Genomic DNA, 21,159 nt, shown 5'->3' on the forward strand with positions numbered 1-21,159 from the left:
GGCGTGCGGGCTTCAGTAGTTGTGGCATGCGGGCTTCAGTTGTTGTGGATCACGGGCTCTAGAGTGCAGGCTCAGTAGTTGTGGCGCACGGGCTTAGTTGCTCTGCGGCATGTGGGATCTTCCCGGACTTGGGATCGTACCAGTGTCCCCTGCATTGGCAGGCAGATTCTTAACCACTGCGCCACCAGGGAAGCCCCAGTCACTCATTCTTTCAACATCTATTTTTTGGTGACTCTGTGCTATGCCCAGTAATGAGCCTGGGAGCACAGCGTATGTGAGCAAGGTCATGTCTCATGTGTCCTCCTGGAGCATTGGAAGCACCTAATTTGGGCTGGGGGGACAGGCTGCAGTGGAAGGGGGCCTACCAGAGGCAGTGATGATTAAGCAGAAGTCTGCGGGGTGAGTTGGAGTTTTCACAGATGAAGAAGTGATAACGAAGGAAATTTCAGGCAGAGCGCAAACACTCAGAGGCAAGAGACAGCCTGGCTGCTGAAGAGCTGAAAGAAGTTCCATATGGCTGGGAACCAACCTGCAACAGGGACTGGTGAGAGATGAAGGCAAGGAGTTATGGAGGAGTCAGGTCATGGAGCATCCTAGGAAGCCACATAAAATAATTTGAACTTGATGGCATGGCCATATAACTTTCCTCAGGTAGAACGCGAATCTAAACAAATGGGGCAGAGCCAGGTCCAGCTTCTGCTAGCCTAAAGGGTGCCAAGTAAAAATCAACTTCCACTTTTACTGAGAGCAAGCTAGACACGATGCTGAAAACTGTCTGGTTAAGTCACTAGCTCCATAGCCAAGAAGCTATCCTGAGAACAAGCCTTTTGCTTAGATTTCAAGGTCTGCCTTCTGGATCAGTGAGTAAAAACAGCAATTTGTCCATGTTCTACCTCCCTCTCAAAAAACAACAAGCACACATCCAAACTCTAGTCCAGTGCATCTATTCAGTAGGTTTCAGTGCTAGAATCCCATATTTTTCCTGCTCAGAAGAGCCCCACCTGTTAGAGTTCTGCCTCATCTGACCTCACAACAAACAATAACATCCACAGTATGTTTTTTCATAAAATGACCAGCCTGGGTCCCTTAGTTACAATAATGTAATTTATCTCTGAAAGTCTATGCCAGTACCAAGTTGGACCTTGGGCAGGAAGACTCTGCCCTAGTTCCCAGACCAAACCAGATACAGAGCAGACAAATCCAAATGTTCTTAGCCTACTCATCAGAAAAGCAGGAGCCTCTGACCTGGGGGTAGGTATATGTGAGCTGAGACCTGAAGGAGATGGAAGCTGCAGCCAGTTGTAGAGGAGGGAGAAGTGGTTCCAGGCATCTGGAGCATCTTATGCAAAGCGCGGCCCTTGAAAGCTAGCACTGAGGGTTCAAGTGCTGGCCATGGGTTTCCAATTTGTTCCTCAGTTTCCTTTGTTGATAATTAGTACTATAATTTGCTGCTACTGACAATACACTAAGCCTTTATTTAGTGTGTCTGTGTGTAAGGGGCTGTGCAAAAAAGCTTTAGGATTGTTGCTTTATTGAAGTTTTATAACAAACACAGTGAGTGCTATTACACAGATGGAGAAACAGAGGGATTGAGAGGTTGAGTAACTCAAGCAAAATCACATGGTCAGTCAGCAGCAGGTGGAATTGGTATCCAGATAATCTGACTCCAGAACGCAAGTTCTGAACAATGGTGCTACATGCCTCTGCCATGTACTTCCTCAGTAATGGGTGTTTGCTTTCCAAGTTGCCGCCCTCCTGGCCCCCTGGGTCTCTGGGTCCTGGGGCTGAGCTTCTGCCTTATAGTTGGCTCCTATAAGGACTCTGCCTCTCTGGGACCTGTCCCACAGCCTTTAGCTAGCAGGCCTGTCCCTCCACCACTGGGGAAACATCCATGAGAGCAGGCCTCCACCTGGGTCCTGCTCATGGTTTGCATCCCTTAATTGCTTCCCATCCACCTTCTCACCACTCCCGGCTCCTCCAGGACTCCTGCTTCTGGATTTACTGCCCATTTGTAGACTGATTTGCCCTGCAGATCTGACATGTGACCATGTCCCACTGGAACACCTGTGGCTGGCTCATATGGATTATGGTTTGCACTTACCCCTTTCTTTTTGCTGTTTCTGGCTTCTTTGAGTAAATACCACACCCAGGAAATTCCACTCTCTGAAACTTGCCCCTTGTGATAGGCCTCCAAGGAGTGTCCACGCTAGCGTAGGGCCTAGATGTCAGGCCTTGGTTGGTGGTCAGTGTACATCCGGAATATTTTTTGCCCAGGTCACTTCACCCACAAGGTAAAAAGGGCCTAGGGGCCAGATGGCAGACATCATGGTAGAGGTACTTCTGTGCTTTGTTACCCATTCACCAAATCTGTGCAGAGAACACAGTGACAGGAACACAGAAAACATGCAAAAAACTATTTGTCCAATTTCTGTTATTATTCTTTGTGCTCTGGGAGGGGGCACGGGGGAGGAAATTAGGGGAAGAGAATTTCTACAACAATTTTCTATGTGGTATCCATGGAGTTAGTTTCTTATCAAAAAGAATTTGCATGAATGAAGAATTTTGAGAATGAATTCTTCTGAAGAGGACATAGGTCCTTTCTAGAAGGTCTTCTAATGCTAAAACTCTGCACTCTCTCGGTCTCCAGGCCCTAATAATGTCCCTGTCACATTTTTATAATGTTTCATGGCTACTAAGCTTAGGAAGTTAGCACATCATGCCAGATACGAGCACAGGTTTTAGAGGCCACCGATTCAGTTCAACACACATGTATTGCCTGCACTAGGTTCGAAATAAGATAGAATCCCTCTCCTTGTGACTTTATAGTCTGGTGTGGGCAACAGACACTCAAACAGGTAATTTCAATTTAATGGGCAAGCTGTGAGAAAAGTATGCAGAGTGCTACAGAGGCAACCATCACTGACTAATTGTGTGTCCTTGGGCAAATAGCAACCTCTCTCAGAGCCCCAGTTTCTACAACTGTAAAACGGGGTCAAAGTTCCTACTGCCTAAGGATTGCTTTGAGAACTAAATGAGACAACATTTGTAAAACACATAACACGGTGTTTTACACACAGGAGGCACTCAATAAACAGTGTCCATTAGATTATCTAGTAGGCCAGAACCCAGAGTTCTTGTTCTATCTGTGCTTGCTAAGTGTGTCTGATTCTCCCACTACAAACTGAGTTTTCACACAACCCTCTCACTGTAGTAATTATAACAATAACCCACTGTAATACTTGCCCTTGTTCACAGGAGAGACTAGACAAGAAATGATGACTGTATTGGCCCAAATCTACAACTGCAACTTGAAAAACGCCTCAAAGAACATTCTGTGCTCACAGTGGGCTTGGACCATTGTTTTAACATGTGAAGAATGAAACTGTCTACATTATCACTATAACTTCTTCCTCACCTTGCCTCTGTCTGCTACAAATCATTAGACTAAAGATCTTTTCTCTCTTTTGCCCATATCAGCCTTCTCATGACTTTGTCTAAGGGTCACACTCAGGACAGCCTTGTGTGGAAGAGGTCTCTGAGGCTGCATGATTTAAATGCCACTGCCAAAATAACCCCAAAGAGTCATCCATGTGCTGGACACTGGGCCTATATTAGGTCTTAGGGAGCTCTTACCTTATATTAACTATTTGACTACCCAATTACATGACATTTGGTTGGCTTTTTCTTATTGATGACATTTGACTATTTTAGAGAAAACTTGGCTTAAGGAAATGCTAGTAGGCTTTGTTTAAAGCATTTATTGTAAACTTTTTTTTTCTCAGTTCTTTGATTTCCTCATATTTCATCACTGAGATAATCGTCTATCAGATGACCATTCCTAATAGACGCTCCTTACTCCTAGAAGTCATCATCTTATGAGTATGAGCTCACTGCTTGGGAAATGACTCATAATCTAACATAGGGTGGTAAATATCATTGTGCTTAAAAATTGGGGTGCCATTTTATTCGCTTCATAAACATTTGGGGACTTAACCTGGTGGCGCAGTGGTTAAGAATCCACCTGCCAATGCAGGGGACATGGGGTCGAGCCCTGGTCTGGGAAGATCCCACCTGCCGCAGAGCAACTAAGCCCATGAGGCACAACTACTGAGCCTGCGCTCTAGAGCCCGCGAGCCACAACTACTGAGCCCACATGCCACATCTACCGAAGCCCGCGCGCCTAGAGCCTGTGCTCTGCAACAAGAGAAGCCACTGCAGTGAGAAGCTCACACACTGCTACGAAGAGTAGCCCCTGCTTGCCACAACTAGAGGAAGCCTGCATGCAGCAACAAAGACCCAGTACAGCCAAAAATAAATAAATAAATAAATAAAATAAAATAAACATTTGGGTTATGCTTACTAATATATCATGTATCCCCGTGTATCAGCCACGAATTCCTCAAGATACTTGAAATGCAGTCTACACAAAAAATCAAATCATTGTTACAGTAGCATTAGTCTAAGAATGATACTCAATGACCATCAGTCAGAGGCCAGAATCAAGAGCCAAGAAAGTAAAGCAAAGAGTCAAGCAGAATTATTCTCAGGCTTTCAAACCTAATGAGTTGGTCCAGCTGGATGTCAAAACTGCTTTGAACTGATAACTCCTTTGTGCCTTCCATTTACACCCTTTTTGAGTGACATGCCTATAACAGTTATCATGCCTGTCCCACCACTGTTTGTTGGGAGTGTGGGGACAAATAACTTGTCTCTGTAATTCTACAGGCCCACAGATAGAGAGGAACTGTGCTCCAAATGAATTACACCCAGGAGCCTCATCAGCACCTGATTTACATGATGGTATTTTGGGCTTTTGAGCTGATGATATTTAGATGAGATTTTGGACTTTGAACTGATGCTGAAAAGGGATAAGGCCCTTAGGAACCTTTGGAGGAGGTGCATGTATCTTGCATGTGTAACAGATGTGGACCATTGAGGGTGACAGGGTAGACTGCAGTAGTCAGAATTCTACCCCAACGTCTTTCAATCTTATATATATAACCAAATTCTCTCCCCTTTCAGTGTGGATGTGATGAGATATCATTCTCATGATTATGTTATGTTGAATGTCAAAAGGGAGATTACTCAGCTGGGCCTAATCATGTAATTACATGAGCTGTGCAAAAGCAGAGAGTTTCCTCTGGCTGATAGAAACAAGTCAGGGAGACTCATAGCATGACAGGATTCAATGGATGACTGGAGATTCTCCTGTTGGCCTTGAAAAATTCTGCTGCTATGATGTTTGAAGAGAGCCGGTGAAGGGAGACCTTCAAGATGGTGGAGGAGTAAGATGTGGAGATCACCTTCCTCCCCACAAATACATCAGAAATACATCTACATGTGGAACAACTCCTACAGAACACCTACTGAACGCTGGCAGAAAACCTCAGACTTCCCAAAAGCCGTGTGGCTGACAGGGTCTTGGTGCTCTGGCTGGGTGTCAGGCCTGTGCCTCTGAGGTGGGAGAGCCGAGTTCAAGACATTGGTCAACCAGAGACCTCCCAGCTCCACGTAATATCAAACAGCAAAAGCTCTCCCAGAGATCTCCATCTCAACGCCAAGACCCAGCTCCACTCAACGACCAGCAAGCTACAGTGCTGGACACCCTATGCCAAACAACTAGCAAGAGAGGAACACGACCCCACCCATTAGCAGAGAGGCTGCCTAAAATCATAATAAGGTCACAGACACCCCAAAACACACCACCGGACACAGTCCTGCCCACCAGAAAGACAAGATCTAGCTTCATTCACCAGAACACAGGCACCAGTCCCCTCCACCAGGAAGCCTACACAACCCACTGAACCAAACTAACCCACTGGGGGTAGACACCAAAAACAACAGGAACTACGAACCTGCAGCCTGCAAAAAGGAGACCCCAAACACAGTAAGTTAAGCAAAATGAGAAGACAGAGAAACACACAGTAGATGAAGGAGCAAGGTAAAAACCCACCAGACCAAACAAATGACGAGGAAATAGGCAGTCTACCTGAAAAAGAATTCAGAGTAATGATAGTAAAGATGATCCAAAATCTTGGAAAAAGAATGCAGAAAATACAAGAAACGTTTAACAAGGACCTAGAAGAACTAAAGAGCAAACAAACAATGGCAAACAACACAATAAATGAAATTAAAAATTCTCTAGAAGGAATCAATAGCAGAATAACTGAGGCAGAAGAATGGATAAGTGACCTGGAAGATAAAATAGTGGAAATAACTACCACAGAGCAGAATAAAGAAAAAAGAATGAAAAGAATTGAGGACAGTCTCAGAGACCTCTGGGACAACATTAAACGCACCAACATTCGAATTATAGGGGTCCCAGAAGAAGAAGAAAAAAAGAAAGGGACTGAGAAAATATTTGAAGAGATTATAGTTGAAAACTTCCTTAATATGGGAAAGGAAATAGTCAATCAAGTCCAGGAAGCGCAGAGAGTCCCATACAGGAGAAATCCAAGGAGAAACATGCCAAGACACATATTAATCAAATTATAAAAAATTAAATAGAAAGAAAAAATATTAAAAGCAGCAAGGGAAAAACAACAAATAACATACAAGGGAATCTCCGTAAGGTTAACAGCTGATCTTTCAGCAGAAACTCTGCAAGCCAGAAGGGAGTGGCAGGACATATTTAAAGTGATGAAAGGGAAAAACCTACAACCAAGATTACTCTACCCAGCATGGATCTCATTCAGATTTGACAGAGAAATTAAAACCTTTACAGACAAGCAAAAGCTAAGAGAATTCAGCACCACCAAACCAGCTTTACAACAAAGGCTAAAGGAACTTCTCTAGGCAGGAAACACAAGAGAAGGAAAAGACCTACAAAAACAAACCCAAAACAATTAAGAAAATGGTAATAGGAACATACATAACTACCATGATAACTACCTTAAATGTAAATGGATTAAATGCTCCAACCAAAAGACATAGACTGGCTGAATGGATACAAAAACAAGACCCATATATATGCTGTCTACAAGAGACCCACTTCAGACCTAGGGACACATACAGACTGAAAGTGAGGGGATGGAAAAAGATATTCCATGCAAATGGAAATCAAAAGAAAGCTGGAGTAGCAATTCTCATATCAGACAAAATAGACTTTAAAATAAAGACTATTACAAGAGACAAAGAAGGACACTACATAATGATTTAGGGATCAAATCAAGAAGAAGATATAACAATTGTAAATATTTATGCACCCAACATAGGAGCACCTCAATACGTAAGGCAAATGCTAACAGTTGTAAAAGGGGAAATCGACAGTAACACAATCATAGTAGGGAACTTTAACACCCCACTTTCACCAATGGACAGATCATCCAAAATGAAAATAAATAAGGAAACACAAGCTTTAAATGATACATTAAACAAGATGGACTTAATTGATATTTATAGGACATTCCATCCAAAAAACAACAGAATACACTTTCTTCTTAAGTGTTCATGGAACATTCTCCAGGATAGATCACATCTTGGGTCACAAATCAAGCCTTGGTAAACTTAAGAAAATTGAAATCGTATCAAGTATCTTTTCCGACCACAACGCTATGAGACTAGATATCAATTACAGGAAAAAAAAACTGTAAAAAATACAAACACATGGAGGCTAAACAATACGCTACTAAATACCCAAGAGATCACTGAAGAAATCAAAGGGGAAATCAAAAAATACCTAGAAACAAATGACAATGAAAACACGACGACCCAAAACCTATGGGATGCAGCAAAAGCAGTTCTAAGAGGGAAGTTTATAGCAATACAATCCTACCTCAAGAAACAGGAAAAATCTTTCTTAGGTCAGTCTCCCAAGACAATAGACATAAAACCAAAAATAAACAAATGGGACTTAATCAAACTTACAAGCTTTTGCACAGCAAAGGAAACCATAAACAAAATGAAAAGACAAACTACAGAATGGGAGAAAATATTTGCAAATGACGCAACTGACAAGGGCTTAATTTCCAATATATATAAATAGCTCATACAACTCAACAACAAAAAACAAACAACCCACTCAAAAAATGGGCAGAAGACCTAAATAGACATTTCTCCAAAGAAGACATACAGATGGCCAAGAAGCACATGAAAAGCTGCTCAACATCACTAGTCATTAGAGAAATGCAAATCAAAACTACAATGAGGTATCACCTCACACCTCTTAGAATGGCCATCATCAGAAAGTCTACAAACAAGAAATGCTGGAGAGGGTGTGGAGAAAAGGGAACACTCTTGCACTGTTGGTGGGAATGTAAATTGATACAGCCACTATGGAGAACAGTATGGAGGTTCCTTAAAAAACTAAAAACAGAACTACCATATGACCCAGCAATCCCACTACTGGGCATATACCCTGAGAAAACCATAATTCAAAAAGAGTCATGTACCACAATGTTCACTGCAGCTCTATTTACAATAGCCAGGACATGGAAGCAACCTAAGTGTCCATTGACAGATGAATGGATAAAGAAGATGTGGCACATATATACAATGGAATATTACTCAGCCATAAACAGAAACGAAATTGAGGTATTTGTAGTGAGGTGGATGGACCTAGAGTCTGTCATAGAGAGTGAAGTAAGTCAGAAAGAGAAAAACAAATACCATATGCTAACACATATATATGGAATCTAAAAAAAAGGTTCTGAAATACCTAGGGGCAGGACAGGAATAAAGACGCAGATGTAGAGAATGGACCTGAGGACACGGGGAGGGGAAAGGGTAAGCTAGGACAAAGTGAGAGAGTGTCATGGACATATATACACTATCAAATGTAAAATAGATAGCTAGTGGGAAGCAGCCGCATAGCACAGGGAGATCAGCTCGGTGCTTTGTGACCACCTAGAGGGGTGGGATAGGGAGGGTGGGAGGGAGAGGGAAGAGGGAGGGGATATGGGGATATATGTATATGTATAACTGATTCACTTTGTTATGTAGCAGAAGCTAACACAACAATGTAAAGCAATTATATTCCAATAAAGATGTTAAAAAAAAAAGAGAGCCTGTGAAGAGGAATGCAAGTGGCCTCTGGGAGTGGAGAGTGGTCCCTGGCTGACAGTCAGCAAGAAAAGGAGGACCCCTGTCCTATAACCACAAGGAACTGACTTCTGCCAATAACTCATATGAACCTGGAAGCAGGTTCTTCCTTGGTCAAGTCTCCAGAGGAGAATTCAGCCAGTTGACACTTTGATTTCAGCTCTGTGCAGCTCCCAGCAGGGGACTAGCTCTGCTTTCCAGAGTTCTGACAGACAGAACTGTCAGCTAATAAATGGGTGTTACTTGAAGACACTAAGTTTGTGGTAATTTACCGCACAGCAAGAGAAAACGAACACAATTTCTAAGTATGTATTGACTATGTACAATGTTAAGTATGCCTTTCTATAATTGAAGTCAATTATTATTCCTATCATCAATTTCTCATTGTCCTATTAGCTATGATGACAACAGCTAACAACCACATACTCCTGCTTTCAAACTCAATGAAATCACACAGTTCTGTGTCCTTCGAATTCCCAAGGGAACTCTAATTCATTATGGTCATCACAGCAATGGAACTGAGTGAAATCAGAGTTCTGTAGGTGGTAAGTTTCACAAGGGACTTAGGTGATAACAGAACATGGCAGGCCAAGAATGGCTGATGCAGACAGACAAAGGCTGGCAGGCACCGTAAGCCACGTGGGTGTGGGAGGCAGGCTGGAGGGAAGGCCAAGAGAAGATGCTTCAAGGGTCCAGGGTCCAGGCTAAGATACTAGAGAAGCAAAGGATCAGGGATATGAGCAAAGAACCTGCCAGACTAGTCAGGATCCAGCCTAAGAAGACGCCAAGCCTCAGGCTCTAGACAAGAGGTCCACGAAACAGAAGCTAGCAACAAGAGGGGACGTGAGATTAGGTCATCCCCAACTTATCTCAGCATGTTGAAAGGTTAGATGGGAAAGGAGGAACCTATAACCCACACAGCTGGGGGTTCAACAGATAGAAATTTATCAACAAGAGTCAAGGTTTTTTAAAATGTGGTTCCTCCCTCCTACACTGTTGGTGGGAAAGTAAATTGGTGCAGCCGCTATGGAAAGCAGTATGGAGGTTCCTCAAAAAACTAAAAATAGAACTGCCATATGATCCAGCAATCCCACTCCTGAGCATATATCCAGACAAAACTGTAATTCAAAAAGATACATGCACCCTGATGTTCATAGCAGCACTATTCACCACAGCCAAGACATGGAAGCCACCTAAATGTCCATCAACAGAGGAATGGATAAAGAAGATGTGATACATATAATATATAAAATGGAATATTAGCCATAAAAAAGAATGAAATAATGCCATTTGCAGCAACATGGATGGACCTAGAGATGATCATACTAAGTGAAGGAAGTCAGAAAGAGAAAGACAAATACCATATGATATCACTTATATGTGGAATCTAAAATAGGACACAAAGGAACTTAACTATGAAACAGAAACAGACTCACGGACATAGAGAACAGACTTATGGTTGCCAAGGGGTACGGAGGATAGGGGAGGGATGGATTGGGAGTTTGGGATTAGCAGGTGCAAACTGCTGTTTTATATAGAATGGATAAACAACAAGGTCCTACTGTATAGCACAGGGGAACTATATCAGTATCCTGTGATAAACCATAATGGAAAAGAATATGAAAAAGAATATATACATATGTATATATACATATATATATATATAACTGAATCACTTCGTTGCACAGCAGAAATTAACACAACATTGTAAATCAACTATACTTCAATAAAACAAATTTTAAAAATATAATAAAATGTGGTTCCTGTATCAGCAGTATCAGCATCACCTGGGAATTCAGTGGAATTGCAATTTCTCCAGCCCTACCTGAGACCTAAGGAAACAGAAACTTTTGGGTGTAAGGCTCAGCAACTGATGTTTTTTTTTTTTTTTAAATATGTCATTGCCTTTTTAAAATTTATTTATTTATTTATTTATGGCTGTGTTGGGTCTTCGTTTCTGTGCGAGGGCTTTCTCTAGTTGCGGCAAGTGGGGGCCACTCTTCATCGCGGTGCGCGGGCCTCTCACTGTCGCGGCCTCTCTTGTTGTGGAGCACAGGCTCCAGACGCGCAGGCTCAGTACTTGTGGCTCACGGGCCTAGTTGCTCCGCAGCATGTGGGATCTTCCCAGACCAGGGCTCGAACCCGTGTCCCCTGCATTGGCAGGCAGATTCTCAACCACTGCGCCACCAGGGAAGCCCAGCAACTGATGTTTTAACACACCCTCTGGTCATTTTGATGCACAATGAAGTTTGAGAAGCCCAGCAATAGTGTCTTCACTCTTACCTTCCACTGACAAGCATCTTGAGAGCCGTAGACCCAAACCACTAGCCTAGCTTTCTCTTCCCTCATTAGCCAGCTTCCTCTATTTCCACACTAGATTCTCTCTGTCAGGACATGTGGAAGGGCAGCAACAGTGAAATGCTGTTCATTTCCCTTTTCATCTCGGGTATATCATAAAGCAGATTATTGCTGAGCTGCATGTATGCATATTAATTCAAGACAGGTTTCTAATAGATTATAAATTATTATTGTGGAAACAAATATGAATTAAATATATTCCAGAAGAGAAGGGGAAAAAACAATCAGTAACTTACTATTGCCAGGCACAAAAGAAGGAAAACAAAGCAATGAGAAAGCTTGCAGGTAATCCTCACCCTTGAGATCTCTCACATGAACAAGATTTTAGAATACAAGTGTTTAAACAGTTTTTCTGAATGAAGAAAATTGTTTTTGCAATGTAAATGAAATAAGAAAATCCTGTCTAAGTTAAAAATCACGTATATTAGGAGTGCTGCCTGTGAGAGAGAGTTTTGTGCTTATTTTGGGGGCAGTAGCTGAACATCTATTCTCTTTATCATCCAAGCACTATTTACTTTTATTTTTTTCAGAAATGACACTTACTAAAATGCTTTCATTAAGTGTCTCCTTGACTTTTCCCTGTATTTTCCAACTTTTAATCCAGAATCTAACTGCAGCTTTTATCATTATTCCTACCCCTATGTCTTCATGGTTTATTTTCAGTTTGTAACTGGCCACATGGCATTAAAATATTTCTAGAACTGAAACACAACAACTGAAGCTCATCTTTACTTATAATACCATTTCCTGTACATTGCTTAACAAGTTATTATCATTATCATGGTCTTTTGTAACCATTTGTTAAATATATAAACAAGAATAGATAGAAAGGGAGAAACCAAGGACAAAGGTCTTTTTAAAAGTAAACACCAGGGACTTCCCTGGTGGCACAGTGGTTAAGACTCTGCACTCCCAGTGCAGGGGGCCTGGGTTCGATCCCTGGTCAGGGAACTAGATCCCACGTGCATGCCGCAACTAAGAGTTCGCATGCCACAGCTAAGCAGCTAGTGAGCCGCAACTAAGGAGCAGGCGAGCCGCAACTAAGGAGCCCTTGAGCCGCAACTAAGGATCTGGTGAGCCTCAACTAAGGAGCCCGTGAGCCGCAACTAAGGAAGCATGCCTGCTGCAACTAAGATCTGGGGCAAATAAATAAATAAATATTAAAAAAAAAAAAAGTAAGCACCACATTTAAAAGAAAAATAAGAATGATAGCTGGGATTTGATTGCCAAAAAATAAATGTGAATGAATAAAACATAAAGTAGAAATTCCTTTTCTATCTTTTGTCTTAGGATGAAGGAAGATGTGGCCAGTCTGAGACTACACCCCTTCTGAGGAAGTATTTTCCTGCTATTATTGGGGTATTCCTAGTCTAACTTCCTTACATCAGCCAAAAAGAATTACAGAATTTTCCCAACATGGACCATTAATAGAAACAACAGTATTTTGCTCCCTTTATATTAAAGTACCATCTCCATATTGTTTTTGGTTCTGGATTTCAAAATACAGCATTACATATAGAAAAGCGTGTGTGTGTCTAATATTGTTGCATTTTGAATTGAGAAAAAAACAAAAATGACAGCCCCTGACATCTAAAAACTTGCCTTATACTCACAGTGAGGCCATGTTATTCTCCTGTTAGACATGAATCATCTCACAGAACATCAACTTCAGGCAAGGTTACTCTTAAGACCATAATAAAATGAGATCAAATAATGTCCCTTCATAATTTTGTCTAAGCACAGACAGCAACAAAGGCATTGTGTTACCTGCAAAATGCCAAACATCTCCTTACTTGGCCAAGATGACTGATTGCTACTTATTAGCCAATTACAGCTCTATCCTCCATTTAATCTCCCCTCTCTGTAGATAAGATTTATTGATGCCCAGTCATAGAATTGCTCCTGCTTTCTTACAACCTCTGATCTGGAACAAACCCCCATCTCCTTAGAGCCTCCCCTAAATTACCTAACCAAAGCCCCAATCCTGTAATACATTCCTTCTAATATCCTTTTACTGAGATGCTCCATCATTCCCTATGATGTATGTTCTCCCTCTCTGCAGTGAGTAATAAAACCTACCTTGTCTAACTACAGGTGTGTTCTTATTTTTGCTCATAAACAACAGAAACGTATTTCTCACCATTCTGGAGGCTGGAAGTTTGAGATCTGGGTGCCGGCATGGTCAGGTTCAGGTGAGGGCCCTCTTCCAGGTCACAGACTGATGACTTCTCCTAGTATCCTCACGTGGTGGAAAGTGGAGCTCCAGGTGCGTTCTTGATGATCAACTGTACATTATTTTAATTTAAAAAGACAAAAGCCTCTTCATGAGGATGCCTATAATCCTTTAATGCAAGTTTTAGAATGGATATGGAAAGCAATTAACGATTGACCCAGCAGCTCATCTAATAGTTCAATGCTCTGTGCCAACTCACTTAGTTGTTACTTTGCACTATGCTTAATCCCTTGAGAAGTCAAACAGCATCAATGATTTTGTTTATTACTTATAAGCTTAGATTTGGTCAATCTAGAAATGTTATTAAAAAAGAGAGAAAACTCCATATCTTACTAATGATCAAAAGCTACAAACTTTTTAGATAACTTTGACCAAGAAGATTATAAGACCCTCTATCTTGAGCACTTACTCTATGCAGGTATTATACTAAGTGCTTTATACAGCTTAGCTCATCTAAAACTCAATAAATTTGGAGTCACAGAATGTCCAATTAAAAGTGGTTTAAATAAGGAAGAAAATGCACTGTCCACATAGCTCCATGATGTTAACACAGACTCCTCAGCTTACCGCCTTCCAGAAGCTATCCTCAGTGCGTCCATGTGGCTCTTTTGGATTGCAAGTTGGCTAGAGTAGTATTGGGCTTCACACCGCAGGAAATGAAAGTAGATTCCTAGCATTAATTTTTATTAGAGATGAAATGTTCCTCCCATTGATTTCCCCCTCAAGTCCCATAGGCCAGGACTCGGTCATGTGTCCAGGCCGTGGTTACAAGAGCAACTGAGAACATAAGCATCTGGAATTTTCAGGCTTAATAATTGGAGGTGAGCTCTATCGGCATGGAAGGAAGGAAGGAGAAGTAGCTGTCAGGTAGGAGGCAGACAGCATTGTTCACAGGTGTTATTATTATCGCCATTTTTACAAAGGAGGAAACGGAAGCTTAAAGAGGTGAAGTAATTTACCAATTAGTACTCAGCTAGAAGGTTTAGTGCAGAATTCAAATCCAGTATGCAGAATTTCAAAGCCCAAACTTTTTTAAGGGCTTGGACTCTAAATCAGATGGACCCAGGTTTGTAACTAGACTCTGCATCCTGTTTCCTCATTTGTAAAAGGAAATTATTGTATCACCTACTCCTTTGAACTATGGCAAAGCCTAAACAGATACTGTATATATAAAGTGTTGAGCACAATGTCTGGCCCTGTTATCACTGTTGTCTTTGCTATCAATCAGCAGCAGCATTATTACCCCATTCTACTGAGAATGCCACTCACTGGGTGAAATTTCTAGGTGGTTGTTCAGTCCAAGTGCTATTCTTCCGTCGTTCACAATACCCGGTAAATGGAGTTTACTCTGTTACTATGACCATACTCTTACCTGGCTTGTGCCTTTCACTCATCTGAACCGTCCTGGGAGCAGGGATCATGTCTTATTTATCTTTATATCTTTAGCCTCTTGCACAATGTGTAATGCATAGTATGTGCTCAATAAAAGATTCTGAATGAAGGTGTAGGTGAGGGTGGAAATAATTCTATACTTCAACAATTGAGAACTATAAGTCCTATTTCTCAACCTCAGAAAAATCATCATTTCCTAGAAGAACATTTGATTACAAAAATCTCATGTGGGAAGGCCTAAATGACAAGGCTCAGCACTGAATAAACAAGGCTTAGCACATATATTTAAAGAAAATGTTTATTTTCCCCAACCCCCAAAGGGTTGCTACTGTAAATCTTCTCTCATTTTAAACCTTGATGTTCTTTCATTGATTAAAATTTACACTAATGTGTCAACAAAATTTCAGCTCACAGTAGTTAATTACCCGAGACTCCAGAAAAAAATCTATGTGTCTTATAAGGTGAAGTTCTTAGAAAATTCAGGAATAACATTTAAAAACTCAGCAATAAAATACTTTTGGGATAAAAGGAAAATGCATTCCATAAATATTTTGAATAGAACCAACTGAAAAGAAATGTTCATTTCTTAGGATTGAGTTCAAGGAAGTTTCCATGTTTACTTGTGTCTGAGGATAGTAAACGAAGCACAGGATTAGCAGCAGACAGTTGACAACACTCACCCTGAGAGCATATAAACACGCTATGGGAAGCAGGTGCTGCGCTACATGAAATAGGTGTTTCAGTGGCAGTAAAAACAGGGCAAACATATACTGGCGTCCTCACCTGTTCATGATCCACATCACAATCATGTAATTAGCCTCTTTTTCTTCTCGCTAATTTATAAATGGTTAAGACTTCTTTTGACAGTAAAATTGTAACAATGGTTGATTTCTCTATCATTGTTATTTTGTTTTGTTTTACAAAAAGTGTGCAGTCAAGCTACTGGCAAATAATAAAACTGTCCAATGATTCCTTTTCATTTTAATTTTGCACGTTTAATTTTACTATTGTGTTTCTTAAACATTTTTTTCTACAAGCCACCATTTTTTAAAATAAATTTATTTCTCTATTTATGTATTTTTGGCTGCACTCTCTTCGTTGCTGCGCGCGGGCTTTCTCTAGTTGCGGTGAGTGGGGGCTTCTCTTGTTGCAGAGCACAGGCTCTAGGCATGCGGGCTTCAGTAGTCATGGCATGCAGGCTCAGTAGTTGTGGCTCCCGGGCTCAAGAGCGCAGGCTCAGTAGTTGTGGCGCATGGGCTTAGTTGCTCCGCGGCATGCGGGATCTTCCCGGACCTGGGCTCGAACCAGTGTCCCCCGTGTTGGCAGGCAGATTCTTAGCCACTGCGCCACGAGGGAAGCCCTAAGCCACTATTTTTAAAGCTATATTTTTATATATCAGCTATTCAATAGTGGAACCATGATTCCAGTAAGAGTTCTTTCAGGAAGGCGACTATGTCATAAATAAAGTGGAGGATCATTCAGCATTTATAGGCTGCTCTGATTTCAGAAAATATTTTTCAACCACTGATACACTTCCTATGCCTGTTATTCAAACACAACCTTGTTATGAAAGCTAATTGTTAAGGATTTCATTAAGAATTACATTATTATAAAATAATACTGCTTCTTGTAGAAAAGGGGGAAATACAAGAAAACACAAAAAAATTAAAATTATGCACAATCCAACCCCGTAGCTGGCTAATGCTAACATTTTGGTTTACTGCCTTCTTGTCTTTTTTCAAAGAATACATAATATATACACATTCAACTTTTAAAAACAAATTAGAGGGCTTCCCTGGTGGCACAGCGGTTAAGAATCCGCCTGCCAACGCAGGGGACACGGGTTCGAGCCCTGGTCAGGGAAGATGCCACAGAGCAACTAAGCCCATGCGCCACAACTACTGAGCCTGCGCTCTTGAGCCCGTGAGCCACAACTACTGAAGCCTGCGTGCCTAGAGCCTGTGCTCTGCAACAAGAGAAGCCACCACAATGAGAAGCCCGCGCACCACAACAAAGAGTACCTACCGCTCGCCACAACTAGAGAAAGCCCACATGCAGCAACGAAGACCCAATGCAGCCAAAAATAATTTATTAAAAAAAAAAACAAATTAGAAACATGCTAATTATACTTTGGTTTCTTGCTTTTTCATTTAAAATTATAATTTTTTATGGTAATAAATATTTATGAAAAGAAAAATTTTGACTCAGTGAATAGTATTTTAAGATAAAGATTTCCATAATTTAATCAAGCCTCCACTGGTATACATTTACATCATTTTCAATTTTTGTTGTTATAAAAAATACTATAGTAAGCATTCTTGTACATAACATTTCTACATATCTCTACTTTCTTGCTTTGGAACACTACTAGAATATGAATTTTTAAGGTTCTTAATATATATATTTAAATTTAAAATGCTTACTATTAATTTTAGAGATATAACCATAACACAGAGAGTCAAAATGTCCTAAAGTAAAAATTACTGGTGCACTTGTACAAGGTCTACTTTAAAACCTTGGCACATAATGCATACAAAAGCTTGTCATTTTTGTTAAAAGCTCCCAGAACAGTACATCCATGTTGCTCTTTGGCATAAGATATTGCTAGACAGGAAGACACACATGATATCTTTATCATCAAGATACCAAATCTTCTTATCATACTAAGTGAAGTAAGTCAGACAAAGACAAATATCATGTGATATCACTTGTATGTGGAATCTAAAAAAATGATACAAATAAACTTATTGACAAAATAGAAATAGACTCACAGATATAGAAAACAAACTTATGCTTGCTAAAGTGGGAGTAGAGGGATAAATTGAGAGTTTGGGGTTACCTGATACACACTACCATATAGAAAATAGATAAATAACAAGGACCTACTGTATAGCATGGGGAATTATATTTAATATCTTATAATAACCTATAATGGAAAAGAATCTGAAAAAGAAATGTATATAAATATATCTGAATCACTTTGCTGTACACATGAAACTAACACATCATTGTAAATCAGCAATACATCAAAAAAAAAGATATCAAATCTTCTTAAACTAAGCCATAATGTAAAAGTACAAAAGGATTTTTGAAGCAATATAAACATATTTTAATAGTAATATGTTAAAATTAATATTTCATACTCATGAAATATAGGAAAAGAAAATTCTGAAAATGAAAAGTAATAAGCATGGATTAGCTTTCTCAGATATTAAAGCATATTATAAGGTGCCAATAATTAAAACAGTATGATAAGTATGCATGAACAGATTGACAGATGAACGGGAAATACTACGAAGTCCAGGAATAGACCCAAAATTTGTACATGAACCTTTATTATATGATAAAGGTGGAATTTAAAACTATTGGGGAAAGATAGATTATCACAAAAAGGTGTTAGAGCAACTAGAAAAAAAGTAATTACCCCAACATCTCACACTTTACACCAAAATAAATTCCATAGTGGTCAAAGACTTTAATGTGAACAACAAAACCATAGAGGTATTAGAAGAAACCAGAGGATAATTTTTAATAATCTTCACATGGGGAAATCCTCCCTAAGCATGAAAAAAAGAAAAGAAAAAATAAAAAGCCCAGATAAAAGAAAAAATTGATAAATTCTATTATTTTCAAATTAAAAATTTCTATGGGAAAAAATAAGCAAAGTCAAAACCTACACTCAGAAAAATATTTGCAGCTTAAATCATAGACAAAGGCTAATTTATCCCACACATAAAGAACTCATGTGAAATCCATATGAAAAGACCAATAACCCAATAGAAACTTGGGCAAAGGGTGTACACAGATAGTTCACAGAAAAGGGAACACCAAAGCCTCTTAAACATATGAAAAGATGTTCAGCCTCACTTTTTTCAAAAATGCCAACTTAAACTTGGACAATACTATTTTTTTGAGATGCTATTTTTTACCTATTAGATTGGCAAAGATCGACACATTTGGTGACACATTCTTGGAAGGATCTGGGGAAACAGGCCCTCTCACATAATGTTGGTGGCAGTATAAATTGATGCAACCTTTGTGAAGAGCACTTTGGCAGTACAAAATCTACAAAAAATGTTCATTAACCCAGCAAGTCAACTACTAGGCTTTTATCTTACTGATATATTCATTCATACATGTACAAAATTTCATATATACAAGGTTGTTATAAGAACATTGTAATGGAAAAGATTGAAAACAACCTAAAAGCCCATCAACAGGGGCTAAAAGAAATGATACAACAAAGCAATGAAATATTAGACAGTCAATATGAATAACGAAGGAAGCTCCTCATGTATTGAAATAGGATGACTGCTGAGATTGATTGGTAGGTATGATAGATAGATGTAAAATCATGTACATATGCACATGTGTTATTGATTGTATATGCATCGAGTGTCTTTGGAAGAGAACACAAAGAGGTGACGATATTAACTGGCTTTGAGAATGGAAACTGGAGTGCTTCATTGTACCCTTTGAATTTCAAGTATTTGAACATACTACGTATTTTAAAAATTAAATAGAACTACATTAAGTTTTTAAAGTTGAGTAGGTTGTTATAATCACAGAAAACAGCTTGGGTCCTAATGAGTTAGTACAAAGAAAAATAAAAGAAATATCTTAGCAAAAGGATAGTAACCAGGACCTACTGTTCCTCTAAGTCCCCAATTGTTGGGTAGTCTGAAATATCTACTCCCCAAGCCAACCATGTAGCAGAGCACTAACCAATGCCAGAAGCTCCCCAGTGGTTCCAATCAGGCCTAGAGCTGCCCTCACCTTCCTCTCTTTGCTTGAAGAGAAGAATGAAGAAGCTTCTACAGCACACACTTAGACTGACCAATGAATGAATGGCTGGGGGCCTTCCCATTCTGCAGCCAATATAAAACACAGTGAAGCAAAGAAAGTATTAGAGTCACTGGGTCAGTGACTACTGATCCTTTTGTTACCTCCCCTTTAGAGCACAGCCTCTGAGTCTGACAGCCACCCAGGCAGGGCTAGAAGGAGGCATGTAGATGAGGCCCACAAAGATGGAGTTCATCTTTACAGACATTTTTTTTGTTTTTTAAGTTAAAAGCAATAAATCTGTTCCTGTTTAAGTGGCAGACGGATTGTTCCTTGGCTTTAGGCAAACTTATCAAAGGAAAGTGAACCCATATGGTCTGGAAGGGAAAAAATAGAGCAACTATCAAGATTTGGATCTAATTGCTTAGCTAATAGCTTAGCAGTCAGCCTTGAATAATGGGCTAAGTCAGGATGAAAGGGTTATTCCCCCTTTCTTAAGCACTTTACCTGTATTAACCCATTTACTTTTTACAACAAATCTAAGATGTAGTCTTTACCATGATCTCCATTTTACAAATGAGGCAACTGAAGCATGGAGAGTTTAACTAATTTGCCCCGTTACCCAAGGGGTAAATAGTAGAACCAGGATTGAGCCCAGGTAATGTGGCTCCATAGGCTGCACTCTCATCAAAACATACGGCATTCTATGTCATAGTAATTTTACCTATAGTATGATCCAAGCATTACAAAAATAATTTTTGTTGGAACTAGGCCCTTCTGAAACTCATAGACCAGAGTGTATGTGAACGTCCTGTATTTGTTTCCTTTAGTCAATATTTCATACATTGCTGAACAACCTTTTTGTTTTAAAGACCCAAAAAACCACATAGTAACGTGTATCCAGGAGCTTTGCAACACTAATTTTCCTGAAATAAAAGTGACCCCCACTTATCAGTCCCTCTAATTTTTTCTTCTTCCCTTTAAACCAAAGCAGTGTTTCATTTACCATATTTAACACCTAGCATGAGCAAAGAAAGCAAACAAAACAAAGCAAAACAAAACAATAAACAACAAGGACCTACTGTATACCACAGGGAACTATATTCAATATCTTGAGATAACCTATCATGGAAAAGAATCTGAAAAACTATACATATATATATATGTATATATGTGTGTGTGTGTGTGTGTGTGTGTGTGTATATATATATATATATATGCTGAATCACTTTGCTCTGAACCTAACACAACTTTGTAAATCAACTATACGTCAATAAAATCTTTTTTAATTAAAAAAAAAAAAAAACAAACAAAAGTCCAAAGCAAAACTTAGGTCAAAACTTCCATCCTAAAGA

General features: G+C 39.8%; 1 long non-coding RNA gene across 1 annotated transcript; it reads right to left on the bottom strand.

The window, feature by feature from the left end:
- Nucleotides 1-293: 293 nt before the first annotated feature.
- Nucleotides 294-13,659, bottom strand: LOC133090907 (uncharacterized). Its single transcript, XR_009700828.1, has 3 exons — nt 13,538-13,659; nt 2,102-2,367; nt 294-541 (listed from the first exon to the last, which is right to left on the bottom strand). It is a non-coding gene; the product is annotated as an uncharacterized LOC133090907 (long non-coding RNA).
- Between the last annotated feature and the right edge of the window lie 7,500 nt (nt 13,660-21,159).

The sequence above is a fragment of the Eubalaena glacialis genome, chromosome 4 (genome assembly GCF_028564815.1).
Source record: "Eubalaena glacialis isolate mEubGla1 chromosome 4, mEubGla1.1.hap2.+ XY, whole genome shotgun sequence".
Lineage (NCBI taxonomy): Eukaryota > Metazoa > Chordata > Mammalia > Artiodactyla > Balaenidae > Eubalaena > Eubalaena glacialis.